The 11,383-nt window shown below is 39.7% G+C and overlaps 1 long non-coding RNA gene across 1 annotated transcript; it reads right to left on the bottom strand.

Moving 5' to 3' along the window:
• Nucleotides 1-869: 869 nt before the first annotated feature.
• On the bottom strand, nt 870-3,256 carry LOC309378527. The gene is made up of 2 exons (XR_014172127.1): nt 1,700-3,256; nt 870-1,224 (listed from the first exon to the last, which is right to left on the bottom strand). It is a non-coding gene; the product is annotated as an uncharacterized lncRNA (long non-coding RNA).
• Between the last annotated feature and the right edge of the window lie 8,127 nt (nt 3,257-11,383).

Here is an 11,383-nt window from a genome sequence, read left to right as displayed (position 1 = left end):
TGCTTTGAGATTGGGGTGGGAAAATAATGAGATCATATTCAAACACGTGTTCTGCAGCCTTACAGCTTAGTGAGGGATCCCATTTGTCATAATCAAAAGTAAATCTGCATAATTTGTGGCCCCAAAGCAGATCACCGGCCACATACAGTAGCCTATTATTATTGCTCTGGGACTGCAAAAACATGGTCTATCCAGCATCTTACAGGCCACACAACATGACTTTGGGGTTCAATTTTTTTGCAGATCTGGTTGCAATACAATAGAATAGTAAGAGGCCTACACAGAATCCCCTCCATCAGAGGCCTACAGACAGAGAACTTGAGAGAGGATGGAGGAAGGCAGCTGCTTGCACTGACTATTTGGAAAGCGGAAGGTATAGTGTGGATCCCTGAACCCATCTGTCTGTGTTTCTATGGAGCCAGGGTTGATGGAGGTGGAGAGGGCCCCTTCGGTGGGCAGATTCCCAGGACCTCCCTTCCTAAACACCAGGTGGATTGCCTTGCTCTTTGAATCTATAATGCACATTCCAAGTGACCCATTTATAAACGTGTCAATCAGGATAACTTTCTTGGCTCAGCCAAATGTAGACACTTTCACATGGAAATAATGCCACAGCCATAATGTGTTATTTGTGCTGAAACTGGATTACACAAGCAGGGCACTCTGCCTGGCCTGATATTATTATATCAATAGGACATTCCTTTTCCTTCTAAAGCTTAAGATCTGTCAAGAAGCCTAACAACAGAGTTGCCAGCAGGCAGTCTGAGTGAAACTCTGATGGGTTTTATTGGAAAGGGCTGCAAATTGTGATTGGCCTGTTATACTAAAGTATCAGAGGAGCCACTCGGCCAAAAAAACAACTCTCACAATTCAAAACAACCCTCCGTACCTTCAGAGATTTATTGTTCCATATGCCACTGTTTAAAAACAGCATCACATGGCTAGACATTCACATCAGACTCCCTCTGAAAACAGTATAAAGGCTTCTGCTGATTTCAGTGAGCTGCCAATTAAAAATGTAAATGGTCTTTCCAATGGTCTCTTTGAAGAGCAGCTGTTTAGATTTCCTTTTAAAGCTGACACTTGGCATCACTACTTTCAAGGAGTCTATTAGCTGCAGCAGAACAACGGCAATAGCCAGGGATGAACTTGTGCTAGTCTTGTGGATCCCTCCTGCATATGTGGTTTATAGTCCCAGGGGTCAGGGGGGAAATCCAGAAGGTACTGAGGAAAAAAGAAAACACACATACTAATCTGCTGAAGCAACTTATTCATTGGCCACAACATCTGGCTTTAATCATCTCTGGAGTGGGGGATTGGAGAAAAGCACCCCTAAGCAGCAATCTTGGTGTACTCATCTGCAATGTCATTGGGCAGGTGTGGACACCCACACACCCACACCCACACCCACACACACACCTCATTGCTGGGACTGCCTACTTGTTTTCAAATAGACACACTGTGCGGTAATGCAGAATTGATCTGCAGTGAGCTTTTATTTTGGGAATAAAACCAGTTTTCTCAAGAAGCACTTTTCAGGGGCAAAAGATATGTGCGGATTTATTGATGATAAGCAAACTATTGCTATGATTAAGTATCCAGAAACACCCACACTTTTGTTTGTCACTTGGGTGATACAGAAAGAATGATAGTAAACAAATGACTCCACAACCCGCTTCCATTGTCTTTTGAAGCTTACATTCTACTACGGCAATCCCAGGGTGAAGACAGTGGTCCTGACTGATGGCTCATTCACACAAACGCTGCTCCTGATTCAGCATGTCACTGCAAACCCATCATTTCCCTGCTCCCTCTCTGCAATAGCATGCTGAATGAAAATAAAAATTAGTAGTTTGCACACAAAAAGTGGAAAGGTCTTTGTAACATAAAAATTAGTTCAATTTAAGGCTGTAGCATGCATTTACGCTGCCTATCAACTTCAGATATACAGAATGTAAGTTGGGATTTATTTATATTTACGAAAGCATAGAAAAAGTATGTGCAGTTGTGGAGAAGGAATCAGTTTAATTAATATAGTACACTTTCCCGTTGTGAACACTCTGGCATAATTGACCAAGTGAATATATGAACTTCATTCTTGATTAAAGAACATGCAATGAATAGAAGGATCAACAAGGCGTTTTTTCCATCTATATTTGCTATATTCAAGATGGGATTGAACAATGACAGAGTTCTCTAGCGGCATAAGCAAAGGATGAAATATTTTCATTTGTAGAAGCGCTAAGAACATCAAACTTAAATACCCATTTAAGAATGGATGTTGTCTCTTAACTTAAAAGACGTAAAACAGCCTCTAAATTATGAGATTAACTGGAATGATCCTCTGAGCTGCTTGATCCAAAACTGTCTACTGTCGGAATCCTTATCCATCCCCCCCACCCCCGCCATTTGGTTTCATACTACATGCAGGTATAGGATATTAAGTTAAATGAACAGTAGTATATGTCTTTAAAAATTATTATTTGATTCGAAGAAATAAGGCCCTAGAAAGGAAGAAAACTTAAGACTGTGTGTCTGTGTGTTGTTGTTTTTTAATGAATCGACTTAAATTTAAATAGGCTTATACTTTTAAAGGATTGTAATCTCGATTGTAGGCAAAATCCTTAAAAACATTATTAAGAGATGAGATCATCAAACATCTGGAGTTATATGAACTCAATGCAGAATTGTCACCAGGATTTCAAATGGGATAAATTTAGCCTGAGAAAACTAGTGGAATAGTTAGGGTGAAGGCAGGGTGAAGAGATGGAGCTTGACATGGGGGGGGGGGGATTTAGGCCTGCTTCAGGCAGATTAGCTCTCCATTTGTATTTCATGCCTAGCTAGAAAAACATGTGCACATAGGACAAACACACGTGTGTTTTGCATTTTTACATGCAGTGGGAGCCACCTCCCAGTTTCTCAAATTAAGTTCAAATGACATTCACGTTTAGCTCGATCGTTGTGCAGTCTAAAAAGAATCTTGCGTGGTAAAAAAGAGCTGCAACTCAGTGATGGCTTGTTTAGCTGACCACTATTGCTCTGTCCTTCTCTGGTTCCTGTTTTGGAACAAGTCGTGTGGCATGGGTCCAAGGACTCAGCAATCAAATCCCAGGGCTTTTTGCACCTTAAGTGCTGTGCTTCGTGTGACTAGGACATGTGGACATTGCAAAAACTGAGCATGCATGAGCATCACCAGTTTCACAATAGGCTTATTTTGGAAATGCTCAAATTCCCATGGAGTTCACTGGGGTTTAGACATATATAAGATTAGTTAATGGAGTTGTCGGGGGGGGGGGGAAGAGTTCAAAAGGAACCTGTAGATCAGACTGTTGCAGAAGTATGTAAGAGCTATATATTCCATCTTTCATGATACTGGCACAGCAGGTGGGAAAAGATGCTGAAACACATAAACTCCAAATGACGTTGTGATGAATAACTATTCCCTAACATAAATTCACTTCTGTGCATTCTTGAGGGACAAAGATTAAACCAGCTCAGTTGATTAGTGTGTGGTGCAGATAAAACCAAGGTTGCAGGTTCTATCCCTGTATAGGACAGGTGCGTATTTCTGCATTGCAGGGGGCTGGACTCCTCAGGGTCCCTTCCAACTCTTTGATTCTATGCAAGATGAAGAAGCACTTGGAACTGCAGAAGAGAATGTTTGCATAGACCAGCGCTAATAAGATAAACCAGGCATGGCAATGAGAACTTTTGTCCTCAGACATGCTTTACAGAACTGGGTTTAGGAGTGAGGGCAAAATACAGAACACAATCATATGTATCTCTAAGTACTACCCCTTCTGCCCTCTGATTGACCTTCTAACTATCACTGTGGCACTATTCACAAGAGATGACTTTGGAATACATGAAAACACAGTATAATTGTTACACATTCCTAAGTAGCTAAATTTATTTGACTCTTGGATTCATGCCTTAGAGCACGAAGTAAAACATGTAATAATTGCTCTAAAAAAGAACGGTTTGACATGCTTTAGTGTCTGCTTTGTTATTTAATTGTTTTGTATTCATTTGAGATAATTTCTCCCGCACAGCCTTTTTAACAGTTTGATGAAAGAGGAAAAAAACCCAAAGGGCAAGAAGGGGTAAAGAGGGTGAGTCGGATAAAAGCGTACACTATGCAGGCTAATGGAAAAAGAAACAGGGTTCAGTGAAAAATGGGGCAAATGCAACCAAAAATGCACTGGAAATAAACAGAATTGGGGAGGAAGCTATAAAAAAGGACAGTGCTAATTATGAGAGAATGGATGAATTAGAGTCACAGAAAATGAAGTTAATTAGAAGTATTTACTGTGAACTAAAGAAATAAAAAAGCTGCACCAAATAGCACCTTCTCTGATGCCATAGGTACTGACTAGCTGTTCCCCCCTGGCTATATAGCACAAATGCCTGCAGGGTGGGGGCTCTGCAACTGAGCTTACCTTCCCATTGAAGTATTTTACTGTCACTGTAAATAAAGCTCAGGGGATGCAAATGTGCTGAGTAGGAAGATTATACTTTTGACAACCTTTTTCTAATAACTAAGTTCAAGAAATGTGGAAATAAATTAACACATAAAAGAGAGTAATTGTCAGACAAATCCTGAAAGCTCCATAAATCACTGTTGTTGCACCCCTCCCCAATACTGAAGAATCAAAACCAAATCACTCCCGGGTAACTGTTCCAGCAGCCCCCTAGGTTAAATCGTATCCTTACCCCACTAGCAAAATTGGCAAGGAACCAAGCAAGCCGTAGCCATAAGCGACAGCAAAGGAATTCTTAGCATTCTTCACTTAAAGTGTACATGCCAATATAAATTCTTTGTTTTGAGGAGCAGCTTAAAATCACCAAATGACTATTTTGGTTAGCAAACTATATGCATTGGGTAATGAATAACAGAAGGTGTCTGTTAGGAGCAACAGTAGTAACATATTGTTTGCACATTTAAACCTAAAATGGCAGTACCAACTTGACATATCCCCCCCCCAAACGATACGTGTTTTCAAGCAAAAACCCCTAATACATGTACCTATTTATGTACCTATTCCAGTTATCACAAAGATCAACAATTGTTCAGTAAAAGTAGTCTGTGTGAGGTTGGTTAGATTTAGGGGTAATCATTTGCCCCAGCAAAGAGCTTCATGGCTGGGTGGAAATTTGAATTCTGGTCTTCCCAGTTCCATCCAAACACTCAGGATTTTCTGAGGGAAGCCATGGCAGATGAAGTGAAATGAAGCCAGCATATGCTTGCAGTGTAATAGGGCCTTATTCTTTCTTGCGGGAGTTGAAGTCAATTGTTATACAGTGGTACCTCGGGTTAAGTACTTAATTTGTTCCGGAGCTCCGTACTTAACCTGAAACTGTTCTTAACCTGAAGCACCACTTCTTCCTGAAATCTCACAAGATCTCATGAACTCTGTAAGATCTTGCAAGAGCTCAGTGAGATCTCACAAGATCTCACCAGAATCTGCCATTGTTGCTGCCAGGCACTGCTGCACAATCCAGGTAATGCAGACTTGGGCGGTGGTGAAATTCTCAGCATGCTGTACGCTGAAAGAAAATTAGATGAAAATGATGTACTTGTGGTATTTGACTCCTAGTAAGCTTGCAAAAAGGTATAAGACAAGTGCAAATATCTGCTGGAAATGTAAGCAAAAGGAAGGCACCTTCTATCATATGTGGTGGACCTGTAAGTTTCTAAAAGCATTCTGGGAAATGATATACTGTATTTTTTGCTCCATAAGACACACTTTTTTCCTCCTAAAAAGGGGAAGTGTCTGCGTCTTATGGAGCGAATGTGTGGTCCCTGGAGCCACATCTTACTCCACTAGTGAATCTTGTTCATTTCTCAGGGATACATAGTTTGTGTTATCATCATCATAAACCTTTTTGATCATGATTAGCAGTTATTCCAATTATTTTAAGTACAGTTCGAAACATCTCTGACTATACAAGTTTGTTGTGGAGATAAATCTGAAACCACAAACACTTTGATTTTGTTCATTCATTCGTATGTTTCCAAAGATATCTAAGAAGGAAATATTTAGGCGCAACAATATCATATTGTTGGACAATATGGACAATGGCACTACTCTGAGTTTGACTAAAGTTGTGCATCACCTAGTTTAATTTTTTTTAACAGGACTCTTGCAGTTTGTAAAAGCAACAACAAAAGCATTGATGCAAAGGGCTTGGTAAATTTCAGAGGAATGAATTCACTGAATATAACACCATTCAGACACTTAAATGAGAGGTGAGCAGTACATATGACAAGAATGGGGCCCCCTCCTTTTAACCATGGCCCAAGGTGACTGCCTCATCCCACCCCACCCCCACCGTGTGGCTCAAAAGTATCCCATCCTTGTTGCCAGTGAAAAATATTATGAAGAGGCTGTACAGAGGACATATAACAACAGTTTTCAAAATCTAAAATAGTTTATGGAGGGAACAAACCATGCAGCAGTTTGCTGCTTGCAATGTGGAACTGAAAACTAAATTGACTCTGAGGTTGCTAGTATGGAAAGCCAAGAGAGACCTTGTGGTGAGCTCATTCCGGGGTAATTTGGGTTCAGCCTCTTACTCCTGTCCTCAAACAGTACAAGTCTAGATGTCTCAAGCTGTGTAATATTACCTTCCAGTCTGACTGCAATTCAAACTGATATGATAATAGACACCTATCACCTGACTATTATACTAATCATCTTTACTGAAGCTGAAAATCTGTCCAACTGCAATCAAATGTCAAGTAAGGCATTTAGGGTCAGGGTGTTTTTCTATTCCCCCCATTATTACTTCTGTTAGAGTAATTTTGTATTATTTTTGCACTAGAAAGCAAGGCGTCCATTGTATAGCAGGACACTTAGTATCAGATTGAGTTTCAAGTTCAGAGAGTAAAATAATCAAGACATTGGCAGAAACAAACTAAAAACACATGACTCTACTTCAAGTAGCCAAAAGAATCTGAATAACTGAACCCTGTGTAAAGACATCTTGTTAAACAATAACAAGAATGCTGCATACCTATACAAATACCAATATATAAAAAGTGATCTTTGATCAGACTTGTAGTTAAAAAATAAACCTTATTGTTCCCATTTTTCAAATTCTTCTCAAAAATATGCTTACAATTCAAATCAACTTAAATGGGAAAGCAAATAAAGTAGCATAGCCAAACAGTTGCTTCTAAAATTAGGGCAGGATGCACTTCTAAGCACCACCAATTTCAATGGCAGAGCAGCCAGGCAATCCTATTGTTCCTCCATCAACACAATACAGGTGGAATATGGTGCAACTTAGGTTCCACTTACCTGGGAATAAGCACCACTGAGTTAAATAGGACTTAGTTGTGAGTAGACATGATTAGGATTACAGTGTTAGTCAGGATCCTACACTCATCCACACAAAAGCTGATGAGAAAACAAACACAGAACAAAAAAAACAGAACAAAGCAACCCTGCCAGCCAGATCCCCAGCATGGCAACATCGCCAATCACAGAACGGCATGCCAGTGACACCTTCACATCAGCCTGGCACAGAAGGAGTCAATCTACACATGATGAAAGGAAAAAGCCCTCATAATATCAACCTACCTGACCCCATCCCAACCACATGCACACAGACACATTCTACCAAGCAGGAGGCACTGAGATACCAATAACAAAAAAGCAACCATTAAGCATGCACTGCCATAAGAACACACTGTCATGCCTGTTCTGTGACAGGAAATTGTGGTGAATTAGCAGTACGTCTTGCCATCACCACATCCTCAGTTAGTGATCCAGCAGAACCTTTCTGTGTGGTTCAGGGCCCGCTTCAGCTAAGAGCCTTCAGAAGCATACCGTGACATGATAGCAATAATGAATCAAGTGTTACAGAATCATAAATATGGAGGACAATTTTCTACTGTGATGTGGGACCAATCCTCATTCAGGATTCTTATCCTAATGAATCCTAATTGCAGTGTGGCACCATTCTCAAAAGGATACAGTAAGGGGCATACTGAGAAAATTGTTCCAAATGATTCAAGCAAGCAAGTTGAATCGTACACTTTGGGGAAGCAATATATATAACCATCACAGTGAGCATTCCCAAGTAATTATTCTTAACAAAATAAATAAAAGTCTGCAGAACTCATGGGAAAGCACATCACGGGTCAGCATTACATTGCCCTAGATTTATTAATTTTTTCTATTGTATGGTTATGTAAGAAACCTCAAACCACCTAATTTGAAGACTTTAAAATGACATTCAACAAATGCTGTAAAATAATTATTAACCAGAGGACCAACAAGATCTAGCGTATTTAGCATATGCTAGCATAAAGCAAAAAGAATGTTGCTTGCTAAAGTTTTGTTTCTGAATGACGCTACTCTGGGTATATAGAATACTTTCATTAAGGTAAATAAGGATTCATATTATTAATAAATGTTGGAAATATGCCAGTATTCACCCAAGCCCTCTTATCATATAGGTTTCCACGAATTATCTTTTGGACTGATAAAATATAAGGGTTAGATCCTTAGATCTTACCGAAGACAACAGAAAAACTTCAAGCAACTTCAGTCACAAAGTGCATTTCTCTATAAGCAGTAAATAAACAGTGGAGAAAATATAGCTTGATTTATGGAGATGATGCACTTTCTGACCCTAGTTTTATTCTCTTAAATGAAAGCTTTATTAATACACGCAGTAAAAGATAGTTCTAATTTTGGCAATGGAGAAGGGACCAGTGATTATGGCTAATCTGTCAAATTGTACACTGATTCAAGGTCAGTTTAAAATACTTCTCATTCTTTCCTGAATTAGTCAGCCTGAAGAATGAAGCATGTTTCTGAGAAGGCAAATACACAAACAGAGCATGTTATTAGTTATTTGCATGGAAACTTGTGTGGGAAAGTGGAAAATTGACCCTTGGAAAGCAAGGGAGTCAAAGGTGTGCTAGAGGAAGATAGGGAGATTGCAGAGAAGATGAATTAATTCTTTGCATCTGTCTTTACAGTGGAAAATGTACGGCAGATTGCTATGTCTGAACTAACTTTTGTAATAAGGGAGTCTGGGGAACTGCAGCAAATAGTGGTGATGAAAGATGAAGTTCTAGGTCTAACAGACAAAACAAAAACCGACAAATCTCCCACTCCAGATGGCATCCACCCAACAGAAATTGCTGATCTTCTCACAAAAAAATATATAACTTGTCCCTAAGAGCAGCTTCCACACCTGAGGCCTGGAAAGTGGCCAATGTAAAACCAATTTTAAGGCAGCGATCCAGGAAATTACAGCGTGGTTAAATTGATGTCTGTTCTGGGAAAACTGGTGGAAAATATGGCTAAAGATAAAATAACCAAGCATAGAGAAGAACAAGCCTTGGCTTCTGTAAGGGTGAGTCCTGTCTCACTAACCTCTTCAAGTTTTTTGAGGGTCTCAGCAAACATATAGAGGTGACCCCATTGATACTGGCTAGGAGTGCCTATTTCCAGCTATGACTGGTTTGCTAGTTACAACCCCTTTTAGTCACAGGACCCTATACTCTGGTAACTCGACAATTAGATTATTGCAAAGCACTCTACATGGGGCTACCCTTGAAGACAACTCAGAAATTTCAACTGGTCCACAATGCAGTGGCCAGAACTCATATAGCCCTCCTCTAAAACAGCTGTATTGGTTGCCAGTTTGTTTCTGGGCCCAATTCAAGGGGCTCATTTAAAGCCCTGAACAATGTAGGCTCCAAATATCCGAAAGTCTGCCTCATTCCCTACAGACCCTCCCAGGTGTTAACATCAGCAGAGGGGCCCTCTTGGCGCCTCCCTCAGAGGTGGTCTGGGAGAGGGAATTCTCTGTGGCAGCACCTAAGTTGTGGAATTAACCCTCCACAAAGGTGCATCTGTCTTCTTCACAATACAGCTTTTGCCATATGCTGGAGATGCACCTCTTTAACCTGGCCTTTGACACCTGAAATGTGTGCCTATCTCACTGTGTACTTTTGGGGCTACCCTACACCTGTGATTGTAATTGCTTTCAATTTTCAAATTGTTGTAAGCTGCCCTGGGGTCTGTTGGTGAAAGACAAGTACAGTAATAAAACAACAACAACAACAACAATGCACTAAAGCTACTTTGCACCTTATTTAGCACCTTGAAACAAGTGCTAGAGCTCAAAACTGAAACACAGAAAGGTGACCTGTGTATGCACACTAACTTTCATTTCTAGATCTTGATGTTCAAGCTAGATATCACATTTGGGTGTGTTTTGCATATTCCACAAGCCACTTGAAAACAGGCTTAGAGGTCAGTGTGAGATTCAAACTAAAAATGTATGATAGTGCTGTGAGCATTCATCCTGATTTTCATTCTGCTGTCTTCAAGTCAGATATCACATTGTTGGTATGTTTCACATTTTTTGCTGCCTCCTGTGAAAATGGTTCTGGGTTGATGTGGTATTTGAACTTAGAATATGTTCTGAAGTTGTGCCCTAAACTTCATTATAATGTTCAATGGAGTTATCATATTCCAAACATCTTGGCCAGCCTAGGAATAAGGCATGGGCAGGGGGGTTGAAAAAAAAGATTGACATCAAGATCTGCTGCTCTGGGTGGACAATTCTCCCAAACTGAGCTGTGAAACTGGCTATGGGGAAAATGAAACTGGCTATGAGGAAAATAATCCTGGCTATGAGAAAAATGGTCTAGAGGGAATTTGCCTGGCAGGGGAAGTGCCCCTCTATCTTATCAGTTCTTCCCTTCATATCCCTCCTTCATATTATCACATGAATTTAATATTACATGTAATTTTGCCCTCTCAGTGATGAACCACAAAAGCCAAATGCATTTCCCCACGCTCTGAATAATCCTAGATGCAGGGACTAGAGGAAAATCTCTTAACTGGAATGAAAATTTGTTAATTATATCATTTATTCATTTAACAATTTAAATCTTGCCATGCCTGTGCTCGTCATATAAACCACCGAAAGAAGAATGGTATTTTATGACCATTTTTTCAAGCACTCCAAATTTTAGCAAAATTAACAATTGTTGTATGATTTTAGACACATGCCCCTGCCCATTGTGTCTATTAAGAGCTGACTTCATTAGCATGGGCGACTTTTTATATTTTGTCACTATTAAAATACCTTCAAAAACCTAATCACTACGATAAAAAACAACCACAATCCTATGCCTCTATCTCCTATGAGAGCTATGCCCTCTCATAATAGTATCATCCATATTTTTTATAATAATTTAGCATTAGTTCTATCTCGTTTGATTATATTAAATTAACTAGGAAAACAGCTAAGAATATCATTTCTGTATATCTTATTTTCATTGCACACTTTCATAATAAGAGAAAGTGTTTTTTCTTCTATCATTTTCTCTAAACATCCAGGCATG

Source organism: Podarcis melisellensis (genome assembly GCF_964234715.1).
Source record: "Podarcis melisellensis genome assembly, chromosome: 10".
Taxonomy (NCBI): Eukaryota; Metazoa; Chordata; class Lepidosauria; order Squamata; family Lacertidae; genus Podarcis; species Podarcis melisellensis.
This window is presented reverse-complemented; position numbering and strand designations above follow the sequence as displayed.